The 24,528-nt window shown below is 53.6% G+C and overlaps 1 protein-coding gene across 1 annotated transcript in view; it reads left to right on the top strand.

Moving 5' to 3' along the window:
* Positions 1-18,601, top strand: part of FKBP6 (FKBP prolyl isomerase family member 6 (inactive)) — a gene marked incomplete at its 5' end in the record, with an annotated part of 31,968 nt that extends 13,367 nt beyond the window's left edge. Inside the window, one exon of the mRNA XM_081300092.1 lies at positions 18,393-18,601. The remainder of the gene's footprint in view (positions 1-18,392) is intronic.
* Between the last annotated feature and the right edge of the window lie 5,927 nt (positions 18,602-24,528).

Here is a 24,528-nt window from a genome sequence, read left to right as displayed (position 1 = left end):
TACACGTGTCATATGGATCAGTGTTTTAATATAGTAGCTCCACTATGCAGAGGAGGGTCTCTACAAGGATGAGCTAGACACGAAGGGGCCAAGTAGTTTGCCAAGGTGACATGGCCAGTAAGCGATAGAAACCCTGAGCCAAGCCCTGCCATCCGGCCCAGAGCCAGCAAGCTAAAACTCCTGTACAGAAGGGAGACCAGCTTTGCCTTGTAACTGTCCCTTCTGGGGAGTCTTCTGCAGAGCCAAATACTGTGTTCATGTTGTCATTTTTTGGTTTATTGTTTTTTAGGTGTCATCTGTTGACTTCCTGCAATCACATTGTACCATTTCTTTCCTTCTTGCCACTCTTGGATTAGTACAGCGCAAGTTACGTTCCCATCCTGATGTTTTTGGTTCATAAACTAAGATTTTCCTGTGCTCTGCTCTGTATGAGGGGATTATTATTAACTTAAAAAAAAAAAAACTCTGTACTTCTAAAGAGTTTGTTTTTCCTGTAATTTCCAATTACCACCCCCCCTCAACTGTTTGCCTTTATCGTAGCCTTATCTTTTTGAAAACCCTGGTGCCATTCCACCTGCGAAGCCCTTCCTCCCAGGACTTCCCTCCTGCACTCTCATATTTATCTAACCTGCAGGCGGCTCTCCAAGCAGAGGCCCAGCTGCTGTCCACCACTGCTTTGATCTCCTGCGTGGAATCCACTATTTCCTGGATCCCTTTTCTTGATTTACTTCCTTGTTCTGATACTTCGGAGCAAATTTGGAAATTGGGTATATAGGAGATAAACTATCTGAATCTTTGTATATCCAAGAAATTCTTTTTTTTTTATTCTAGAAATTAAACCCAGGAATGCTCTACCACTGAGTCATCCCCCTACCCCTTTTTATTTTTTATCTTCAGATAGTCTGGCTAAGTTGCTGAGGCTGGCCTCAAACTTGCCATCCTCCTGCCTTGCTGGGATTACAGGCATGCACTACCGCACCCAACTCAACAAATTATTATTTTTTTAAATTGTAATATTTATTTAAGTTTTCGGGGGACACAACATCTTTGTTTGTATGTGGTGCTGAGGATCGAACCCAGGCCGCACGCATGCCAGGCGAGCGCGCTACCGATTGAGCCACATCCCCAGCCCCAACAAATGATTTCTTAGGCCTTCACACGTGATTAAAAACATAGAACTGAAGGCTGAGGATTGTCTCCGGTGGCAGCGCACTTGCCTCCCACGCACAAGGCACTAGGTTTGATCCCCAGCCCTGCAAAAAAAAAAAAAAAAGTGTGTGTGTGTGTGTATAATATCTATATCTCCATCCCCCCGTTTCCCACTCAGGCCTCCCCTCCAGGTGCCTCCTGCTAAGGGCGCTCAGGCTTCTTCCCCGCTCATGGTTCCCACGCTTTCCCCTTTAGACCTTCTCACTGAAGACAGTCTGTTTCTGGGTGGTAATCTGTAAGGAGCCTGGTTCCCCCCTGGAGTTCCTTACTGTCATATTCTGGGTACTCTGTCACTTCGCGGTGGTGCGCACAGCCCCTCCAGCTGAGCACCTGGCTTCCGGGGTGCCTCAGAGCCACAGGCTTTCCAGTTGCCCTTTCTAATCGGGTTTTGTCTGTCCCTGTCCTCTTGTCCTGAGCGTCTGTTGGCAGATGTGGCTCCTCTGCGGATCCTCTGTTCTCTAAAGTTTTCTGAAAATATTTCCATGCCCTCGCCCCGGGAATGGTACTTCATTTTCCAGGTCTTCCATTTTCATTTCAGCAACCAATTCTTGGTTCCGAGGGCTCTTGTCACTTTGCTTGCACACGGTTCGCTCTGCCTCCTCCTCGTACTATGAAACATCTCAGTTTGCAGCCGCAGAGAGTGAGGTGAGCAGTTGGCTTAGCGACTGTCATGTAAAGCCAGGGTTCCCGGCTGTGACCCCACCCGTTTTCCTCACTGTGTAAGAAAACACAAAAGTCCCTGTTCTGTGTCCCAGGGACAGCACTGGCCCTTGGGGAACACCTGGCTTCTGACACAGGCTGACCCTCGGGCTCAGCGCTGGCTCTGCTCCTTGATTCCAGGCAGTGCAGGCTGTCCCCCGCAGACCCTTCCATGGCCTCCGTTGTTGGCCAGAAGAGCTCACAGAACTGCTGTTACCTGAGTTCGCGGCTTAGTGTAAAGGGTGGGGCGAGGGCTGGCACCTGCGCGTGTCCGTCGCACTCTGAAGCCTGTTCTTGGAGGCCTGTGGTGTCTTCCTGCAGTGGAGTAGATTATTGGCCATTGGTGATCAACTCAACCTTCATCCTGTCTCCCCTCCCTAGGTGCGTCCCTCACTAACCACGTGGCTGGTTCCTTGGCAACCAGCCCCTAACCCGAGGTGTCCAGGAATCCCCAGCCACCAGTCACCTCATTTGCAAACCAAAACAAAACCCTTTATTACCATGGAGATGCCACGGGTTTTCAGGAGCTGTGTATTCGAAAACGAGGATAGATCCTGGTGTGGCGCACCCTGCAGTCCCCGAGGCGGAAGGATCACAGGTTTGAAGCCAGTCTCAGCAATTTAGTAAGGCTGTAAGCAACCTAGTGAGACCCTGTCTCAAAATAATGTGGCTCAGTGCTTCAGTGCCTTTGGTTCACTCCTTGGTACCAAAAAAAGAAAAAAAACAGAAATGGAGACCAATTTTATTTATACTTTGAGTTAGGGTCCTGCCAGGTTCCCCAGGTTGGCCTTAACCCCTGGGTTCAAGTGATCCTCCCACCTCAACCTCTCAAGTAGCTGGGACTATAGATGTGCACCTGCATACCTGCTGAAACGTATCACTTATTTCTTCTGTCACATCCCACCCCCAGGCCCTAGCCTTGGGCTGCTTAACAGCAAGACAGGGACAACTCAAGCCCAGTCCCTAGTCTCCCATTCTGTAGGTGGCGATTAGGCTGGTCTTCCCTCCACTCATCAGACTCTAGGAGCAGAGTGGCCTCCAAAACCCGCCTCCCACTTTCCAACGTGTAACTGAGCTGAGGCGATGTCATCTCTGGCTCTGAGCCTCGGTGCAGACGCTGTGTGATTTCTTTTCATATAAACTCTCATGCGTCTCTCTCCCCTCAGCTACTGGTCCTCTCTTCCTTCTCACCCAACAGCGCCACCGTTGAGGGGTCGCTGGGTTCCCCCAGGTGCAGGTCCACACTGCAGGCCTCAGGGCCAGGCCAGCAGAGGCCTCCCCTTGCGCTGCTGTTGAGGTGGTGGGGTTGTGAGGGTACAGAGGGTCCAGGCCACCTGGCGGTCTGGCTCGTTCTCTGCAGACAGCCCAGCCTTTAGGACTCTGGTGTGAGGCTTAAAGACACAGGAAATCACTGCTGCCAGCCCTAGGTGTTATGGTTTAGACCCAGTGTCCCAACAGGACCACAACCCTAGTCCTGTGCCTGCTGTCTCTAGTGGGATGGGGGTGAGGTGACTGGGGACGAAAGAGAAAAGTAGTCCCTGTGGGACACTTCCTGTTGGGCGGCCACCCAGCATGCGGAATGGTTCCCTGGCTGGCAGGCGGAATGGATCCCGGCATTTGTGCCTCAGAGCACAGAGCACAGAACATGTGGGTCCAGCGCGTCCCTGCGTCGCTGCAGTTCCCCGCGTCCTTGTTTCCCAGGCCCAGGTGACACCTCACACAAGCATGGGGCGTTGCTGCTGTGGCATCCAGTCACCTTTCAGCCCTGGGACTGCTCCCTCGGGCACCAAGCCACCCTGTGTGCCCGCACCTCATCTTCCCACGGTGATCTCCTCCTGCCTGTCCATGTGGCCAGGGCCACAGGTCACTGCCCACCAGTCCGTGAAAACCCAGACTTAGAACGCATGGCGTGCCCTCCAGCTCTCCCGTCACTGCTGGGAAAGAGGACTCAAGAAGCTGGCCGCCGGCTTGGTTTGGCCTTCCTCCATGGACGCCGGCCCTCCCGACAGCGAGCACCGGCAGCCCTTTGTTGCTCAGTGTAAGCTGTTTGTAGGGCGCTGGTGACGCCAGAGCCTGGCAGCTCCTCAAGTGCTCCCGAGTCAGTCCTGGCAGCACGGCTCTCTGCTCCTGAGTCCTCCTCGCCCTCACAGGCAGCATGATCCTGCAGAAGCCACTTGAGTTCTCTAGTCCAAGACCTGACAGTTGTCCCTAGAAAGCCTTAGGAGTAGTCTTATGCCATAAGCCCCAGACTGCTCCACGTAGGGGTGCGGCAGAGTTTGTCCCCACAGGGTGCCAGCTTCTGTGTGGGTTTGGAAGTCTTTCTGGTTTGCATTTAGAGAATCCAGTTAATACTGCCTGAAGGACAGGTTTACAGTGCCAGGTAGGGGCCCACCCCCTGGTCAGATAGTGCCTGTCCCTGTCACACAGCTAGGTCAAAGAAGGACCCAACCGCTTAGCTGACAGTTGCCCTGCAGACACATCCCTCAGCCCCGCCCTCACAGCTTAGCCCCATCAGCACTTTGGTAACAGGTTTACACTAGAAGTGATCCCAGGCAGAGGGGCAGAAACCTCCTCTAAACACGCGCTCCAGCTTCCACATCCATACAGATCTGACGTCCCTCCAACCTGCCCCAGCACTGCTGGATTGACTTAAAGCAGAGCTCAGTAATGATTTGCATCCACGAGCACTTCCCGGGGTGTTATGGTTTAGACGAGGTATCCCCCAAAAGCTCATGTGTGAGATTATGTGAGAAAGTTTAGAGGTGAAATGACTGGACTCTTGGAGCCTCAACCTGATCAGTGCATTAACACACTTGAACGGGTCAACTGGGTGGTAGCTGTAGGCAGGCAGGGTGTGGCTGGAGGAGGTGGGCCACAGGGGCATGCCTTTGGGTTTGTTTTATTTTTGGTACCAGGGATTGAATCCAGGGGCCTTAACCACTAAGCCTCATTCCCAGCCCTTTTTATTTTTTATTTTGAGACAGTCTCTCTCTGAGTTGCTTAGACTTTATTAAAATTGTTGAGTCTGGCTTTGAACTTGTGATCCTCTTGCCTCAGCTACTGGGATTACAGGCATGCACCACTGTGCCCAGCGTGGGGCTTATGTTTCGTCCTTACTGAGCAGAGCTCTGCTTCCTGATTATCACGCCCTGAGCTGCTTTCCTCTGCCACACACTTTTGCTGTGATGTTTTTTCTCAGCTTGGGCCTAATTTTTTCCTCTTCTAAGATTGTTCATGTCCAGTCTTTGGTCATAGCAATGAAGAAGCTGACTAAAACACCAGCTGTCCCTGAGGACCTGCCTGCATGTTTCCTCCTGTTCCCCTGAGTGCCTGACTGTTCTGTGTGGTGGGCTTCTGCCAGCACTTGCTTTCTGCTGCCATCTCACTTTTAGGGAAGGAACAGGAAAGTTGGGCGGCAGCTCTGCAGACCTGGGCAGGCTTCTCGGCAGAGCGCCCTACGCTGAGCAGGTGGGAGCCAAGCAGAAGGTTTTGGGCTCCCAAAACCCAGGAGGAAGGAGCTTGTGTTGAGTGGCAACCGCTGTGCCAGCTGCTGTTTCCCCAGCTGGGTTTCGTCCCTAGAGCAGTGGGCGTGGTGCTGCCTGACCTCATCTGCATTTTGCCCCTTCCTCGTGGAATCGCTGTGGCTTTGTTGGCACCTGTGTTCATGCAGATCGCCTGCCGGGACTGTGCCCCCTTACCTCTGTTTGCTCCAGAAGCCCTTGTCTGTGAGCGATGGATACCTTTTACGTGACTGTCTCACCTTCCCAACAGCTGATTTCTCGCAGGTGGAGGAAGAGACTCAAGAGACTGGGGGCCTTCCCTCTGGAGTCTCTGCACAAGTGTAAACAGTGGCATTGTTTTCATTAGATTTTTAAAGTATCTGGAGCGTTAAGTACCCTCAGCTGCTTCGCTGGGCTGCATGACCCTGCTGGCCGGGCCTTTACTCTTCTCTCAGATATTTAGGGATCTCCCCTCCTCTCAGATTTCCATACTTGAAGCCGAAGCCTTGGGACTACATAGAGTTAAGAAGAAGGGCCATCTGAACAAACTGTGTAAAAAACATGTTTTCTGGGAAGTCGGAACAGCTCCCCAGACGCCCAGGTGGAAACGAGGCCAGGCCGGGGAGAGCCCGTTAGCTGAGATTCTGGAATGTAGTCCTGGCTGGGAGTCGGCCCAGTGTGAGCGCGGGAACAGTGGACCCACAGAGCCGGAGGCCAGCGGAGGCCTCTGGGGCCAGGTTCTCCTGTTCCAGAATGGCCTTCCGGTGTCCGGCCTCCTGGCCAGTTGCCAGGAGCCCCAGGGCAGATCATCCTGTCACAGGATGTGACTGGATCTAGATGGGGAATCTGTTTTATCCCCCTCTTCCCGAAAAGATTAAGAGAAAACTCTGAAACCTGCTATTGAGCCTCTGAAGATGTTCCAGTATGCAGTTAGGCTGGTCTGTGTCCTGACACATAATGACTTGCTGGACGTGTTTCTGCAGCGTGACCTGTGACCCCCACACCTCCACTCTCCTCCTCAGAGTGCAGTCCTCCAGGAGAGCTGGCCAGGCCGCTGCGTTGCCAGGTGAAGGCCTCTCTGTTTCCCCGCACGTGTTAGACATGGGCTCTTGATCTTCGGAGGCTGGGAGAGGCCTTTTCTCCAACACCGGAGGTGTCCCCACAGTCATCCCTTTGTTGTCTGCTCTGAATGCCTGCACTTAGCAGGCTGCCTCCGAAGCGGCCCTTCCTGGGAAAGCCTTTCCGAGGCGTTTCTTTGGCCCTTCACCTCGCTCCTGCTCTTGGCAGCCCTAATGGGCCCACAGCCCACCTCCCACTGAGCCGTGCTTTGTGGACCTTGGTTCTTTGTGGGTGAGGGATCAATGAGGCCATTATTATTTCAGAAGATGACTAGGTTTCCTTTCTGATCTTCAAAGTGAACAATCATGGAGGTGTCCTTTGTGGTTTGTGGCAGGGATGAAAAACAGGGAACGTGGATTCTCAGTCTTAGGTCTCTGGCTGTGACATTAGCCAAGTCATTTCATCTTTCTGGGCCTCAGTGTCATCATCTGTCACTCAGGGTCATGCATGCTTGTTTAGGGTGTGCTTCATTAAGGCCATCAGACAGATGTCGGCTTGGTCTGTTTTTAACTTCGTGAGTTTGTTGTCAGCTGCCAAGCCCTGCCACCAAGCATGTGTGACCAGTCTGGATAAACCGGCACCCGGGTAAGTAGTGAAAGGAGTAAGCCTCTGCAGTAGGGACTCACCAGCAAGTGTTGTGGGGCCGTCCAGGGGAGACTGTCCTAGCTGTCCCGTTCTGCAGGCTGTCGGCTGTGCCCTTGTGACTTCCAGTAGTAGCATTACTGGCTGCTGCCTTGCAGGCTCCCCTGCAGCCCAGAGCAGCCACAGATCCAGGAAGAAGCTGAGGTGACCAGAGTGAGCCTGAGAGTCCCAGGAACCCAGAGAAGGTTGCAGGTCCAGCAGGCTCAGGGGTGAAGAAACCCTCTCTGGACAGACGACAGGCATGTGCTCACCAGGCGGAAGGGACGCGGTCTGTGACAACATCCACAGCTGTCACTGCTGGCACCCCAGTCTGAGAGAACAGGAGGGAAAGATGTGGACGCAGGCCTCTCTGTGCAGTGCCCTTGGCCCTCCCGAGGCCGTGGGGCTTCAGCTCTGTGTTGAGCTGGGTAGAGCGAGGTGAGGCCGCTGCGGTCCTTGGCTCATGCCCCTCGTCTTCAGGCAGCGCCTTCAGTCCCATTTACCTTCCTCTGTCCTCTCTGTTTCTGTTGAGAGGGCTCCTTCTCTTCCTCCGACACACTCGCCTCTCTTTAGAAGGGTCTTCCTGGTCACATTGGCCTACCAAGGTCACCCAGGGTGAGTCTCACCTCACAGTCCTTAGTCACAGTCCCTCTTGCTGTGTTGGGTGGCACGTTCAGAGGGCGAGGCCGTGCCATCAGTGGGGCAGACCCTGTGCTGCACACCCACTGTGTGCCACTGTCCACTGGGAGCTAAAGGTGTATCCTCAGCTGCCCCCACTTGGATGGCCGCAGGGGGGCCGCCATGGCGTGGCGTTCACACTCCGCCTCCCAGCCAGGATGTGTGGGAGACAGGCTGGAGCCAGGCGGGTGTGCTGCTCACAGGCAGGACAGTGCAGATAGTGGGCAGGGGCCAGGGGCTATTTTGGGTGCAGACTCAGATATGTTGGGGTGGCCATGTGAGGGGAAAGGATCCAGACACCCCAGACTTCAGCTTTGGCTGTTCGTGGAGCTGCTGCCAACGGAGGGGGGTTGAAACAGCAGCTTTCACTCTTGGGCCCATTGAACTTGAATGCCTGTGGGCCACGTGGGTGGAGGTGACCAACACAGTTGGAGAGGAGCCGGGGGTCAGAGAAGGGGGCTGGCTGAGAGGAGTGGGAGCCCAGAGGAGGACCAGGCATAAGCTCCCGAGAGTGAGCGCTGCACGGGCCCTCGCAGGTGGGAAGAGCCAGGGGGCCGAGGATGCACCTGGGTGTGCTGACACGGAGTCAGAGGGGACCGGAGCCAGGGAGAGCCACCATGGACTGGAGCAAGGATGTAATTGGGTCTGCTTGATGGGCCTCAGGGGACACATGGGCCACTGACGTGGTCCTGTGTATACTGGTGCTGGGACTGCCATCAGCCTCCCAGTGGGGCCTCCACAGCTGAGAGAAGGACAGAGGGAAGGTCCTGGGGCTCCACAGGGTGTCTTGCTTGTGACCTTGGGGCAGTGTGCGAGGTGCTGCTGGGCTGAAGCCTCCTGATGCCTGTGTCGGGCCGGCAGCCCGAGGGCCTCCTGAGCCCCGCGCTGTGGACCACTGTCTCCAGACCCTGTCAGGAGGAGAGAACGGTGGGCGGCAGCTAGACGTGTGTTTTAAGTGACAGCCGTTGGGGTGAGCTCATGATGCTGTGGTTTGAGGACCGCAGGGCCATGCCGTGGGCAGCACGTGAGCTGAGTGCTCAGTTGATGCCAGAGGGTGGCTCCTGGGAACCACTCGGAGGTGGCTGGCTGTGCCTGGGGTTCTGGTGCCCGACTCCAGAAGAGGCCAGGCCTGCAGCCATGGGAAGACCACACTCTAAGTAGAGAGGGCCCCAGCAGGAGGCTCCGTGGCAGGCAGACAGTGCAGAGCAGGCCACCAGGGAACCAGGGCCATGCTGTGAAGGTGGGCTGAGGGGGACCCAGCAAAGAGAGCGCTGGGACCACAGGCCAGAGCGTCCATGAGAGTGCAGGAGAGGGCCCGGGCGCCAGAGACTCTCCCTCAGCTGGGATTACGCCTAGAGTCTTGGGATTTACCTGGGTAGGACGTTTTGGGAAAGGGGACCTTAAATGGTTCAGCGAGGGCCTATGATTCTTCAGGTTTTTGATTTTTTTTGTTTTGTGTTTTTTGGTTGACATTATATAAAATGTTTATTTTCTGGGATTTTGAAGAGGGATTCATGGCTTTCGTCTGTATTTGAGAAGGGCTGTGTGGCCCTAAAAGGTTCCAGCAGCATCTCACCGGATGTCATGTGCCTGTGCTCTCTGGGCGGCTTCACAGAACCGCAGGGAAGTGGTGTGTCCACTGACCACTGTGGGAACAGAACCCTGCCCCCTGCCCTGATCCTCAGCTCTCTGTCCTCAGATTTCCAACTTAAACTTCCTGGGCTCCGCAGCCCCCGCTTGTGGCTCCAGGTGACATCACTTCTCTGCCATCTCTGTTACATTTTCACACTCTTCTTTGATTACTGCTCATTATTCTGTGCGATGACTGCAGACACTGATCGTATCACTGCTTGGGCTTCTGTGTGGCCTCCTCTGTGCTTTCCTGAGCCTTGGACGGCTTGCTCAGCCTCACCCTGTTCAGCTGGAGCCCCCATGGGCCTTTGTCTGCACCTCTGTCTCCTCCCATTGTCTTCCAGGTCTCTGGGCTCCTGGTGACCTGAGCCACGGATCCGGGCAGCTTTTCTCTCTGACTCTCCGCCTCTTTTGTTCTGTGTATTGGGTTTGCAAAATGAAATGCGAGCTTTTCTGCTTTGATGCCCTCTCATTCATGCTAATGTGTTCCTTTTTATCAGTTCCAATTTGAAAATTCAACTAGTGGAACCTGGTAACAGATCCTGGCATCTGCAGGAGCCTCAGAGGTTACCTTCCCCACTCACCTTCACACGCCTAGAGCTTATTTCTAGAGTCATTTCAAGGGACACGGACTAGATTGAAACTGTTTTCCTCTAGCCACTTATAAACCTTTCCTGTGGCCGTTTTCAGAGCTCTCCAAAGGTGAAGGGGACAGCCTGATTGCACACCGAGTACTTGGGAGCTGTCTTTGGCAATATCAGCTTTTTGCTGTGCTCTTATCTCCAGGTTTTGTTTTGTGTGTGTGTGTGTGTGTGTGTGTGATACTTAAATTTAAATTACAAAATTATTGCTTATAGTTTAAAGAAACCAATCAACAAAGAGACAGTGAGTCCCGGCCCCGGCCCGGACTCCAGAGGGAAGCACCAGTGACTTTTCAGATGTACCCTTTTTGCAGCCTTCTGGAAAATACTCAATAATGTTGAGTGTACATTTAATTTTCTCGACAAATAGAATTGTATCTTTTTGTTTGTTTTTGGTACTGGGAATTGAACTTGGGGGCACTGAGCCACATCCCCAGCCCTATTTTGTATTTTATTTAGAGACAGGGTCTCTCTGAGTGCTTAGCGCCTTGCTTTTGCTAAGGCTGGCTTTGACCCTTCAATCCTCCTGCCTCAGCCTCCTGAGCCGCTGGAATGATAGGTATGAGCCACAACACCCACATGGGGCCATGTACTTCTAAGTTCATGAAGATGTGAAGAATGACCTCATTTTTCTTTTCCTTTTTTTTTTTTTTTTCCAGTACCAGGGATTGAACTTGGGGTGTGAACTCGGGGTGCATTACCAATGAGCTATACCTCAACCCCTCCTTTTTTTTTTAAGAGAGAGAGAATTTTATTATTTATTTTTGAGTTTTCGGCAGACACAACATCTTTGTATGTGGTGCTGAGGATTGAACCCAGACTGCATGCATGCCAGGCAAGCACCCTACCGCTTGAGCCACATCTCCAGCCCCCTCCTCTTTTTTTTTTTTTTTTTTTTTTTTAAGATCTCACTGAGTTGCTGAGTCTGGCCTGGAGCTCGCCATCTTCCTGCCTCGGCCTCCCAAGTTGCTCTGACTCCAGTCAATCACCACCACAGCTGGCTAAGAATTCCCTACCTTGTTTTTAAGAAGTACGGTCCCTCTCTCTGAGGGTATCCTAATACTTCAGCAATGATTGGTTGATGGGTGAGACACTGTAGTGATTATCCCCACGCCTGAGTGTTGTTGGGTGTGTGTTCAGGTCGTGTGACCGGGTGACAGTGTGTGAATGTCCACCTGAAGCAGGCATTGCTCAGTCTACCTAGCCAGCACTCATGGTGTCCAGCGTTGTCACTGTCACCAGCATGGTGCATCTGGAATGGGGTCTCATTAACAGCAAGGCACATCCCCGAGTGAGCACCTTGTCCCTTGTTCACGGAGTGAGGTGTGCTTTCTGTAAATTGTCTTATCTCTGTAACTGAGCACCTCTCTGGGTCTTTCTTGAGAGTTGTTGGGGTTGCAGCAGCAGCTCCCCTGGGCTGCCAGGGTCTGAGGCAGGCAGGGGAGGTGGGCCATCGTCTGCCCACGGCTGGCATCTGTTGCTTTCTGCGGATCATGAGCTTGCAGAACTGCAGCTGATGGCTCTGGTCGCACAGCTCTCATGACTGCAGGGCTGCCACTTGTCACAGTAAGCATGGTGCTGGCCTCTGGATGAGAAGAGTTCTGTTTAGAAATCATGTTAAGGCTGTCGTCAGGATGGTTATCAAATGCCTTCTCGCCACAAAGACGAGGCTTTCCCTTTTCTGGCCTGCTGTTAGGGGTCAGCTGTGGGACCTTTCATGTGGCAGGAGTGAAACACTGTGCATCTTCCACCGCTGCCCGGGTGGAGCAGCCTCCCTCTTCCGAGCCGCACAGGTCTCTCCTGACCCCATCCCTGGGGGACTCTGGAGGGAAAGGCCTCTGAACTGAACCGAGGAGGAAAAACTGAGGCAAGGGAACCACACCTGCCCTTTCTCCTCTGGCCATTTGGTATGGGGGACAGGTTTCAGACTTGGGGAGCAAATGAAAGGGGAGCCAAAGAGAGGGGCAGCGGACAGACGGGCAGGTGGGGCTGAGGTCAGAGGACCCCTTGGGCGGGGCTGGAGGCAAAAGTCGCTTTGTTCAGGCTCACATTACCTTCCCTGGGACTTCTGATCCCATTTGTGGAGGTCGGGTGGTGAGATGCGGGTGTGAGGGGCCTGGTTAGCCCTTCAGATATTTTCATTTGTGTTTCCTCGATTACTAGTAAATCTAAGCATCTTCTCATTAATTTATTTTCTATTTGCATTTTCCCTTTTTAACTGACAACAAATGTCTTCTGTTTTAATACTTTTACAATTTTATTTTTTGTTAAGATCTTTAAGATATCAGCAGTTTACTTTCAGTCTTAATTTGAAACCACAATTTAACTTTTATTTTTATTCAAATGTCTAAAAAACGTGGTACCAAAACGTTCTGTTTACTGACTTAAAATAGCACATCTCGCCCTGTTAGCCAGCTTTGCATTGCTATAACAGAACACCCAGAGGAGAAACTTGTAAGGAGGAAAGGCTATTTGGACTCAGTTTTGGAGGATTCCTTTGGTGGTCTGTTGGCCTGTTGCTTTTAGACTGGTGACAAGACACATGGTTGGGAGCACATGGTTAAGGCAGCCTGTTCACTTCGCAGTGGCCAGGAATAGAGGAAGGGGCCGGGGGCCTGATACCCAGTTCAAGGGCCTGCCACCTGCAACCTCATGTCCTCCCACAGGCTCCACCTTCTACCAGGAGCCTCACAGGCTGGGACCAAGCCTTCAACACAGGGACCTTTGGGGAACAATCAAGATGCAAACTGTAGCCTCCCCTGATAGTGGCTAGGGCAGTGCAAGGCAGGCTGGTCACCCTCACTTGACGCTGCAGCAACTCTTGTGCATCCATATAACATAGCCCAGCCATGGGCAGTGGTATGATCCAGCGCCATTGGTGGTACAGTAATCAAGTTGCCCTGCATTCATGTGCCGCTGGGCCTCCCACTCCCTGGGCTGGGCTCTGTCACTCGAGCTCCCGTCCTGAATGCTACCAGTCCCCCTGGAACCAGGCTGGACCACAGTTACACGTGATCAGAGGGAACCTGAGTTTGGTTTGGGCCCCCAAGCTGGTGGTTTCTCTGCGTGATTGCACCAGACAGGTTGACGTGAGATGACTGTCGGCACGTTGTTGCTCCAACTACTCAGGGTCACAGGAAAGGACTGACACGTCTGCCCTCTGCTCCTGTGTGGTCCACCCCCATCCAGCCACTCTGTGGCTCTGCCCATGCCATTCTCTTCTGGATGCCTGACCACATGGCAGATGCAGCTGGCTTCATGGCAAGGTGGCCCTTGTTCCTGCCCTACCATGTTCTAGCGGTCCCCACTCAATGGATGGGGACTCTGATGACCTGGAGCATGCTGTATCTTCTGGGACCCACTGAACACGGCACCCTGACTCACAGCTACTCCCAGTGACACCCAGGGAAGACTCGAGAGGCCTTAGCAGGATGAAGACCTCGTCTCCAGAGCAGTGTGGTCTGGAATCACACTCCTGTGACTCGAGGAATAAGTCAAGGGCAGGAAGCAACCAAACAAGCTGGGGTCAGCAGCTTCAGAAACTTGGCCGTAGGGAGGTGGGTAGGTGTGCCATGTTAGCAGGAGGGACGCCAGACGCTGGCCGCCAGCAGAGACGGGGGGGGGGGGACGGGGGGGGACGGGGGGGCTTTGCTCTGCATGATGCTCATGTGTGTGGCCTCATCCTTCTCAAGATTGCGCAGACGGGGAGGCGGAAGGTTTCATGTCCTCATTCCCTGCAGTGTCCTCAGCACACAGGGCGGGGTCTGGCAGGCAGAAGGCGCTCAGGTATTTGTTGAATCAATGTTGGGTTGTGTGCAGCAATTTGATTGTTATGGAAGTTAATTCAGGACTTGATGGGCTTGGGGTTTTTGTCTTGGGCTATACCGGGGATTGAACCCAAGGGTGCTTTACCATTGAGCTGCATCTCTAGCCCTCTATTTATTTATTTGTTTGTTTATTGTTGAGATTGGGTCTCACTAAGTTGTTGAGGCTGGTGTTAAACTTGTGACCATCTTGCCTCAGCCTCCTTGCTGGACTATTGCAGGTGTGCACCCCTCGCCCAGCAGGTGGATACAAAGCTTGGAGGTAGATCACATGGCCCATACGTCACCATGCCGCGGCTGTCTTGGGTGCCTCTGTACAGTTGACACTGAGCTGTTCAAGGAATGTGACTAGCTGCTTTCTGGACATGCCACTATCCATCTACTTCTGGTGCCTCCCTGACTCCTGGGCAGTGCTGGCGCTGCTGCGTGGCACCGGTGCACTCTGGTTGCTTTGAATGAACCACACATCTACCTCGTGCATCTGCAAGCCCAAGCTTCCCCATCTGGTCCCCAGGAACATGGCAGGGTGATGCTGTCCTCCTGCTCCCAATCCTCGTTCCTCGAGGTCTGTAGGCAGCGCTGCTTCTCCACTCAGGTGTAAGTAGCATGAAAAAAGGACCGAGGCCAGGCTGCCAGCGTCCATTCCTGTTTTTACTGGCTACTTGTAAGTTAAAATTCAAACTGCCACTTGTTACTACAGTGTCTACATCTGCTGGCGATGGCTTCTGAATTGCGGTGGCTGCAGCTGTTCTGTACACAGAATGTCATGTTCCAGATTTCTTGGCCTGTGCCATTTCTGATTTGCTTCTGTGCTTCTGTGCCAGTTTGAGGACTCTCGGCTTATTGAGGTTGCTTTCCTCCAGTGCCTGGTGCCCAGCTGTGCTGTGCTGAACCTCAGCCTGCGGGTAAAAGATTCTTCTATAGCACTGCAGACACCTTCTGTCCTGGTCACTGTCATTTCAACACATAGGACCCAATCCTGTTGTTCTGAAAAACTTGACCCTCAGGGTGTGCTCAGACTCGCACTGCCTGTCTCTGGCAGTTTGCACAAGAGGGATCTGCTCGCCCACCCCTAGGTCCACCTCTTCCTTCACCCACACCAGCTGCTCTGGTGTTCTGGGGAAGGAGAGCAAGGGGAGAGGGCGCGCTTCCCAGATGAAGCTGCGTCGCGCTCTCAGTCAAGATTGCCCTTCGGCTCACAGTGATGGGCCCTCTGCTGAGGTCTCCCTGGGGTTCATTCAGGTGGTGGCTCTAATCTGGGGCCTGTGAATAAAGCGAGCTCTTCTGAACTCTGGAAGGGCTCCCTTGCCTAGCTCTCGGCCCCTTTCAGGGAGCTGCGGAGGTTAGCAGGGTGATGCCACCCTGTAGAGCCCTGCTCCGTGCCCGTCAGCTGGCTGTTTCTCCCCAGCCCCTCTGCCCTCTGTGGGCTGGCGCGCTCATTCCTCTGGGTGGTCTTCAGCCCGTTCCTGCTGGATTGCTGACACCCCACCCCCCACCCCGTGTAGACGGTTCCTTTTGTAATGTTACTTGTGGGTCTGTTATTTTATTTCAAAATATTGGGAGATTTTCTGCATTTCTAATTCCACTGTGGTCAAAGGATATAATCAGTGTGGGTTCAGTCCTTTTTAATTTACAGAGGATTGCTTTATAGACCAACATATAATCTTATCTTGATTTTTCTGTGTGCACTTGAAAACTATGCACTCTAGAGTTGTTGGTTATGGAGTTCTGCAAATGTCACTTGGGGTAAGTTGGTTGATAATTGTTCACATGTTATATATCCTTTTTGAAACAAATTGTAGTTGTAGATAGACAGAATGCCTTTGATTATTTTTATGTGGTGCTGAGGATCAAACCCAGTGCCTCATACCTGCTAGACAAGTGCTCTGCCACTGAGCCCTGTCCCAGCCCCAGCCCTGTATCCTTACTAATTCTCTGTCTGCTTGTGCTTTCAGGTTGACAGAGGAGTGTTAAAATCTCCAACTCTGATTGTGCTTTTGTCCATTTTTCACTGTTCTGTTAGTTTTTGTTTCATTTTGGAGCTCTACTGTTAGATGCAGCCTTAATGTTGTCATCTCAGTGAATTAACCCTTTTATAAAATGTCCTTCTTAATCCATGATGACATTACTCTACCGCTGACAGATACGACCGTGCAGCCAGGCTTTGATCTGAAGGGAGCCCTCTTCCATTCCACTCTCGTTGTTTGCTTTGTACAGCTTTCTCCAGCCTGTTGTTAACCTGTGTAAGGTTCATCTTATGAACAACATGTATGTGCATCTTGGGTTTTTTAATCCCAATCTGACAATCTCTGCCTTTTAATTGAAATGGTCAAACCATTTACACTTAGTACAAGTATTGAGTGTGAGTGTGAGATCATCACAGCTTTCTTTGTCTACATCTGTCTTTTGTTCCTTTTTTCTTTTGGATTGAATTATTTTGGTTTGTATTTGTTTTCAGTATTCCATTTTTTTATGTTACTTATTAACTATAGCATTATGGGTGTTTTTAGTGTTGCTCCAGAATTAACAATATGAGACTATTTTTTACGATAGACATCTTTAACTTTGCACAGTCTGACTTCAGAAAATGTGACTCCATCTCCCATATGACATGAAGACCCTTACTAGAGTGTTCTTGCTTTCATTTCCCCCATCCTGTTGATCTGTTGCCATGTAGTTGCCTACCCCAAAATTTAGTGACTTAAAACTTCCATTTTATTCTCTCTCGTGATTTTGTAAGTTAGCAATTTGTGCAGGGCTCAGTGGGCCTGGCTCCTTAGTGTGCGGTCGTGAGCTGGGTGAGGCCATCATCGAGCCGCTCCCCGCGCTCCTGCTCAGTGCCCCTGCAGCTAGTCCTCCTCAGAGCAGCTGGGGGAGCCTTACAACAGCGGCTTTCTCCATGAGAGCCCAGAGAGAGCCTGAAGCCTTCCTCATGCCCGCGTGCTCCTCGCTCTCCTCGTCCTCGCCTCTAGCTGTCACTCCAGTTTGGTTTCCCAGCTTTCTTACCCTCTTCACATGTTCCCAGCGTGTGTTCTTGGCATTGGATGCTCCTATAGCCCAGCGAGCTCTTCTGACTACTCAAAGCCCAGGCTGCTACATCCCCCTCACCAGGATGTCTTTATGGTTATTTTATATTCAGTGGCAACCACGCTGCTCTGCATCCCACGTCCTGTGTATTTGTCACCTCGCGTGTGTTACGGGTTTGTCTCTTCATCTCTCTATCCCCCTAGAAAGATCCATAAGGTGGTGGTGACTTTGATACTTGCACATTTCTTTTCACTGGGGTGTATTTTATAAACTACTGTGAAGGCCCTTCAACAAAGTCTTAGTGGGAGCTGGAGCTTACCCTACGGAGGACCAGAGGAGCATGGCACTGAACACAGGGACCTCCGTGAATGCTGGAGTTCAGTGAGAAGCCACATGGAAACTCTCAGCGACTTGGGAGGCTGAGGATCACAAGTTCAAGACCAGCCTCGGCAACCGAACGAGGCCCTAAACAACTTAGCAAACCCTGTCTCAAAATGAAAAATAAAAAGGACTGGGGGTGTAGCCCAGTGCTAAGTACAATTCCCAGTACCCCAAATGTTTTAAAGATGGAAATAAATGCGAGTGCGCGGGGGAAATCATCCCAAACAGGTTCCTCTCCTTACCTCAGAAACTGCCCTTCTGCGAGAAGGGAAGGAGGACAGCACTTTCTTCACACTTCCCAGCCCCACCCCAGCACAAAACCAGGGCCCAGACACCAGCGCGGGAAGGGAGGGGCGGTGGAGCAGCGCTGTGGGCACCAGTACCCGCAGGGCTCAGGGAGGTCCAACCTTGGAGAGCGGGCAGCAGCACTCGGGAAGTTCAGGTGTGCTGGGGTTTCACTTGCCTGCCCTGCATGAGGCTGCCAGACGGGGTCAGGGGTCCTGCACTTAATAGAGGAGGAAGCCAAGGACTACGACTTGCCCAGAGTCGGTCTTCAGGTGGGTCCAGGAAGTGGCGCTCCTGGGGGCGGTTGAGAAAGACTAATGAGTCCTGACCGCAGCAGAAAGCAAACACTGGTCAACGAAGAGACTGACCTCATGACCTCCAGGGGTCTTTGCTGTCCTGGTTTTCTGAAAGCTGGTCCTGTGGTGGTGGTTTTTTTTTAGCTGTAGATGGATAAGTCACCTTTATTTTAATGTGGTGGTGCGGCCCGAACCCAGTGCCTTACACAACCGTGGCCCCTAGGTCCTGTGGTCTTGAGCTGGGATTTCAGAGCCGCCGTGTCCATCCATCGGCGCCTGTTTCTGGAGCCATCGGGTGGGCTATACAGTGAGAGCTTCTGACTCCTGCCTCTCTACCAGCTGGCATCATCGGCCATGTGCGTCCCTCACACACGACCTGGTCCCAGCTCCCTCCACACACGGGCTGGGACATCTGGGAGTGTCCCATTGTGGCTGTTAGTCACAGCTGGGAGCTGTCTAACTGCTGCATTTGATTCCTAGACCCTTCAACCGGCCGCAGGAGGAGGGTGGCTGCAGTGGTGTCACCGCTGGGAGGCTGCTGAAGACGGCCACACCGCGACCTGGGCTTCCACAGGGCCCAGCGCAGCGCCCGCTCCTGCCAGTGGAGCATGGCAGCTCCAGACAAGTAGAAACGGCTGTTTTTGGAAAGGCAGCTTCTTGTTTTGTTCCAGAAGAGTTGGTCCTTGGCCCTTCTCCAGCCCCAGCCCCTTCCGGCTGGCCGTGTCCCTGGGTAAATACAAATAGAGATGGCTTTGTGTGTTGTGTTAGGTTCTCTGTTTTGAAAAGAGTTATGTTACAAATGTTTTTGTTGTAAATAAATAAACGCTTCCTTGTCTTGGCAGGATCCAGTATGAATTAATGGTGCCAGCGCAGCTCGACTGCTGAAGCCCCCCAGGGCGCGGGGAGGCCACTGCAGAGACTGGGATGGGGGTGTTTCTGAGGGCCACCGCCACCCTCGATTCTCCTAAGAATGAAATGCATGCACTTGGGTTGGGGTCCCTTGACACCTCTCTCTGGAGGAACTGTTGCAAGCCTAATTAGAAACCAAAGCTAATTAATCCTCTTTTTGACCACCTGGGTTAGGCCTCTCTGGCTGGGCCTTAGTGTCACACCTGGGTGCCCCCCCCCCAGGCGCTCTCTCCTCCCTCTCAGTCCCCCCCAGTTCTCTATTCCCATCAGCACACACGCTGCCCTCGGGCCGCATTTCAGACATTGCTCTCCGCAGTGAGCGAGCACCCTCAGCACTGTCCAGCTCCGCACTTCCTGGCAGAAACCGCATCACTCTGGAGCGGGCCAGGTAGACTGTGTCTGGAGACGGGAGACAGGCAGTGCCAGGGTGCCAAGAGGCTCCCAGGGACTCCTGGCACTTCCCCTCACCCTGCAGGAGTGGAAGCCACAGGATGGTGCTGCACGCAAGAGGCCCTGGGGACCCTGGGGAAGGTCCCAGGTCTGCACTCCTGACCATGGCCTGGCCTCATCTGCATCAGAACCTCATCCCCACAGACTCGGGGGCCCAGCCAGACCCGTGCTCACCCCAGCCTGCTCTGTCAAGCTGGGCAGCACCTAGCATGGCTGGCTGCCCCTCTGGCCTTCCTACTTGGTCACACAGCCAAGTGGCCTTTGTAAGAGCCCTGCCAGCTGAGTGGTGCTGGGGTAGTCTCTGCATCTGAGCCTTCGTCGACCTCTGCCTCAGTGGTGGCTTTGCTACGGGGTCCCCTACGTCACCCAGGTGGCCTTGAGCTCCAGGCTCGAGTGGTCCTACTGCAGCCTCCCAGGTAGCTGGGACCACAGACATGTGCCGCCCGGCCAGCTCCATCTTAGAGCTGCCCTTTGTCAGAGCAGCGCCCCATGAGCGTGGCCCCACAGGCGACTCTGGAAGCTTTGGGCAGTTTAGAAATGCTGGAAGCTTGAGACACACTCTTTAGTGCCCCTTTGGGGACCCTGACCTTTGAAAGCATTTACACTGCTGGACTCGACGGACATTCCCCGTGGCTGGGATGTGGTAGAGCACCGGACACCTGAGAGTCCTCCCAAGGGAGCTTCGACTCAGTCCTCTGAACACGCTGGCTTTTAAGAATACGACAGAGGTCCAGGTTGTTGTCAGGCCACTCTCCACCACGCTCTCGCCATTCCCTGCAGAGCTGCTGCTCAGCCACACCCCTCACAGCACTGCGGAAGCCCACAGGAAGCCCTTAGCATCCTAAGGTTCCCCCAGGATGTCTCTGCTGCTCGGCGTCTGCCCCCAACATCAGTGTAGTTCAAAACCCAGAGGGAAAGCAGGTGGCCCCGGCACAGGCCAGGTAGGATGGCCTGCAGGGACAGGTGCACCTGGTCCTTGGGCTCAGGTAAGGTCACACTACAGGGACACCAGCCCGAAGGCAAGCCTGAGTGGGACAACACTGCCTGGCGTCTCTGCCAGGGACGCGCGGTCTCTGAAGAAGGAACCCTCTGCACCGGAGCAGGGCTCCCACTCAGGTGGGCATCGCAGAAGTTTCGGTGGCACTGGCCGGTCAGTCTCCGCACACCACCTCTGGCCTGGGTGGGTCCCAAGGCTTGAGCCCCTTTCCATCCTGAGGCATCCAGGGTGTGGCCACTCCCACCCTATCCTGGGGTGTTCCCCACCCCCACTCTGCGCCCGGCAGCTCCTCCTGCGCACCCCACTCTCTGTCCAAGGGCAGGCGCGCCATGGGTGCCACGTGCTCTTCCTGTTGGAGTGTGCTCATTGGGCTTCGTGCAGCCAGCCTCCCTGTCCCTCAGGGACGACATGGTGTCCAGTGATGACCGCGAGGCACAGGCCTTGCATGGCCTCCGCTCCGTGTGGCACTGGTTGGCCACTGTCCGCTCTGCACAAGCCAAGGGCAGAAAGGGCTGGAGCAGAGGCAACTTGCCTTCCCCGCAGGTCCTTGGTGGCTGCCCTTCCGACCTCTCAGGGTGGCAGGGACCCTGTCTACACAGGGCCTCTGTCCTCCCCGTGGTCTGGGGCACAGCCCCTCCTGGGACCTGCGTCACCCAGCCTCCCTGTAGGGAATCTCCACAATCATTCAGGGAAGGACGGGCTTGTCCCAGATGACCCCCAGGTGACCCCAATACAGCTGAGGCAGCCACTAGGTCGAGGCCCTCCTGTCCCTCTCCACCGATGGTTCATTTCTGTCTTCCAAAAAGAGAATTTGCGCCCCCTTCCCTATGGACACAGGCAGAGAGGAACCACCTGACTTTCACTGAGCAAATCAGGCAATAGGTGGCGACATAACCCACTTCATGCTTCTCCCCTCCAGCCTGGTGGCCCCAGGGACACTGTAACATCCACCTTGGCCACACCTGGCAAGGCCAGCCACTGAGCCAGCACTCGGCCACCCTGCCCACCTCCTGACTGCTCACACAGCCACCCAGCAAAAGCTGAGGGGACCTGGCTCAGACAGCCCTGCCCTCCGGATTGGACAGGTCGAAGCCCAGAGCTGCAGGCACAGGGAAGGCTGGCAGGGAGGGGCAGAGTGTGTGAGGACACGGGACTGCCCCCAGGTGGCAGGGGGTCTGGACCCCTCTGCCAGCTCTGTGGCTCATCTGCCCAGGTGGCACCTGCTAGAAGGATGCTCAGTGTCCCACAGCCCGAGAGCTGAGCTGGCCACAGGCCAGAGGTTCCTGCCCTCTCCTGACAGTTAGGAAGGGCCTGATGCTCTAATTGCTTTGGTAACAAGGGCCATAAGTCAGACCCACCCCAGCAGCAGCTAAGCAGAAGTGCCTCTGTGCATGCGTGTGCACGCACGCGCGCGCGATGTATATGCATCCTGGGAGCCTAAGAGGCAAACATTCTAGAAAGAGAAACATCACAGGTGCACCCATATGAGATTCTATAAACATTATATATGTATTATAATAAACAAAGAAATGTATCATTTTTCTTCCAAATGTGATTTTCTTAATTCACAGCCCAGGAAAAACTGCCAGGTGGGGGGTAACACATGACAAACAGGGAGTGACCTTGGGTGACGATGACTCTGTAGCTGTTCTGAAAAGAGCCCAGAAGTCAAGAGCAGCCCGTGAGGACAGGCTCCGAGGATTCCAGAAAGAGCCCCAGCTTACCCCTGCAGGGCTGCCCCCGAGCCTGCAGGACGTGATTGCCTAAGAGCATGCTCGTGCAGTGCTGGATACACAGTGGTGCTCAGTGGATGCTGAGTCTTTGGCTGCAGCACCACTCTGAGGTAAGTCGAGAGGTGGATGAGCGAGTGGAGGTGTCTGGAGGAGCGTCCTGCTGAAAATCCTGCCTGCATGGAGTGACCTCAGCATGTCACTGTCCCCATCATCCGCGGGCCTCTGTGGGCCTGGGCCGCCCTCCTCTCCATCTCTCTTCCCAGCCTGGATCCATGCTGCCCTCAGTCACCTCCATGCCATCCTGATGGCCTCCTCCTCCCCACTGTCCTTGTCCTGCCCCAGCCGCAAGTCCTGCAGCTCGGGGCCCACAGATTCCCTGGTGCCCTATGAAGGCCTGGCCCCTCCTGTGGCCTCTGCCTCCCGGACGCTGCTCATCCCTCAGTAGCTCTGGGAGGCCAGCACCCTTCTTCCCATCCACATGGCCCACCAGACCTGGTGCCCTTCCCCCGGGCTGCACCTCCACCGCCCTCACCTCTGGTCCCCTGCAGGGGTCAACAGCACAGTGTTCCCACCACAAAGAACCCCGCCCCAGCCCCAAGCTGGTGTGACTCACTCACGGAGGTGCTGCAGAGTCACGTCCCCTTCCAGGCTGTGGCCTCCCCAGGCCAGGGCCATGCCTCCTCCTGCACCGGGAAGAGTAAGGCCACCCTCCAGGGCCATCCCACTCCTCTGACCCTGGTCCAAAAATGAGACAGGACACACCCTGAGGTTCACTCCTGCAGGATGTACGACTGGGGGGAGCCTCCAGCGTGTGGTGGAGCTGTGCAGCCCCCACCAGGCTCATTCTAGACTTCGTTCATCACCCCTTCCCTTCCCCCTCCCCCAGGCCCAGACACCACAACCTGCTCTCCGCCTCTGGAGCTGCCTTTGGGTGCCCTAAAGTGGAATCCCAGTCCGTGGGCTTCTGTGCCCGGCTTATTTATTTACTTACTTACTTACTAACTTATTTAGTACCAGGGGTTGAGCCCAGACTGCTCAACCGCTGAGCCACATCCCAACCCTCTATTTTTTTTTTTTTTTTTTAGTTGTAGGTGGACACAAGACCTTTCTTTTATTTATTTATTTTTTTTATGTAGGGCTGAAGATCAGACCCAGTGCCCTACACATGCTAAGCAAGCACTCTACCACTGAGCTCCAGCCCCAGCCCCTCCCCAGCACTTTTTCTATTTTATTTAGAGACAGGGTCTCACTGAGTTGTTTAGGGCCTCGCTAACTTATTGAGGCTGGCCTCAAACCTGTGATCCTCCTGCTTCAGCCTCCTGAGCCACTGGGATTACAGGTGTGAGCCACCAGCCTGGGTAACTTCTTGAGGGACAGCCACCATGACAGCTGACCATTCACATTCCTACCAGCAGAGTTCCAGACTCTGGTCTCCCCATATCCTCCACAATACTAGTTCTTCTTCTTTTTCTCCTTCTTTCTTTACATCATCCCCGTAGCTGTGAAGTGACATCCCCTTGCGATTCCAATTGGCACTTCTGTACCCTGGAATGAGGCGCAGCATTATTTCCTGTACTTATCAGCCATTGGTACATGTTCTTGGTAGAAATGTCTTCTTAGATCCTTGGCCCATTTTCAAATATGTTGTGTTTTTATCGTTGGATTGCAAGAATTCTTTATATATCTTAGAAATTAATTTCTATCATCAGACTGATGGTTTGCAGAAATGTGCTCCCTGTCTGTGCATTCTCTTTTCCTATTTTTGATGATATCCTTTGAAGCACAAAAGTTTTCAACTTTGAGGAAGTCCAAATTTATTTTGCTTCTGTTGTCTAAATTGGTGTGGGGTCTAAGAATCATTGCCAAATGCAGGGCAACGGGCTTACCCCCAAGTTCTCTTCTTAGAATTCACAGCCTTAGCTCTTACATTGGGGTTGTTGATCCTTTGAGTTAGTTTTTGTGTGGGTTCGAAGGGCCAGCTTCCTTATGTGGATCTGTGTCCTCAGCACGATTCTTGGAAGAGACTGTTCAAGACCCACAGAATGGTCTTGGCACTTGTCAATCCACCCACCACAGATGAACAGGTTTATTTCTTTTTCTTTGTGTGTGTGTGTGTGGGGGGGGGTAAGTACCGGGGATTGAACTCAGGGCCACTGACCACTGAGCCACACCCCCAGCCCTATTTTGTACTTTATTTAGAGACAGGGTCTCAGTGGGTTGCTTAGTGAGTTGCTGAGGCTGGCTTTGAACTCAGGATCCTCCTGCCTCAGCCTGAGGAGCTTCTGGGATTACCTTGCGCTGCCACGTGCCCCACACAGAATCTCATCAGCTGTCACAGCCTGTGGCTTCCGCATATTCAAAGAGGCACCCGGCAGAGTCCTGCCTTCAGCACCTTAACTCTGCAGCGGGGGAGGAGTGGGGGTGCAGCCCCAGTCCACAGCCTCCAGAGGTCCAGCAGGAAAGTCCAAGCCCAGTCAGGCTCCGAAGAGGAGGAGGAGCGGTCTTCAGGGGCCGCTGCTGCTGAGCT

This window comes from Spermophilus citellus, assembly GCF_964194105.1.
Source record: "Spermophilus citellus genome assembly, chromosome: 6".
NCBI lineage: Eukaryota > Metazoa > Chordata > Mammalia > Rodentia > Sciuridae > Spermophilus > Spermophilus citellus.
This window is presented reverse-complemented; position numbering and strand designations above follow the sequence as displayed.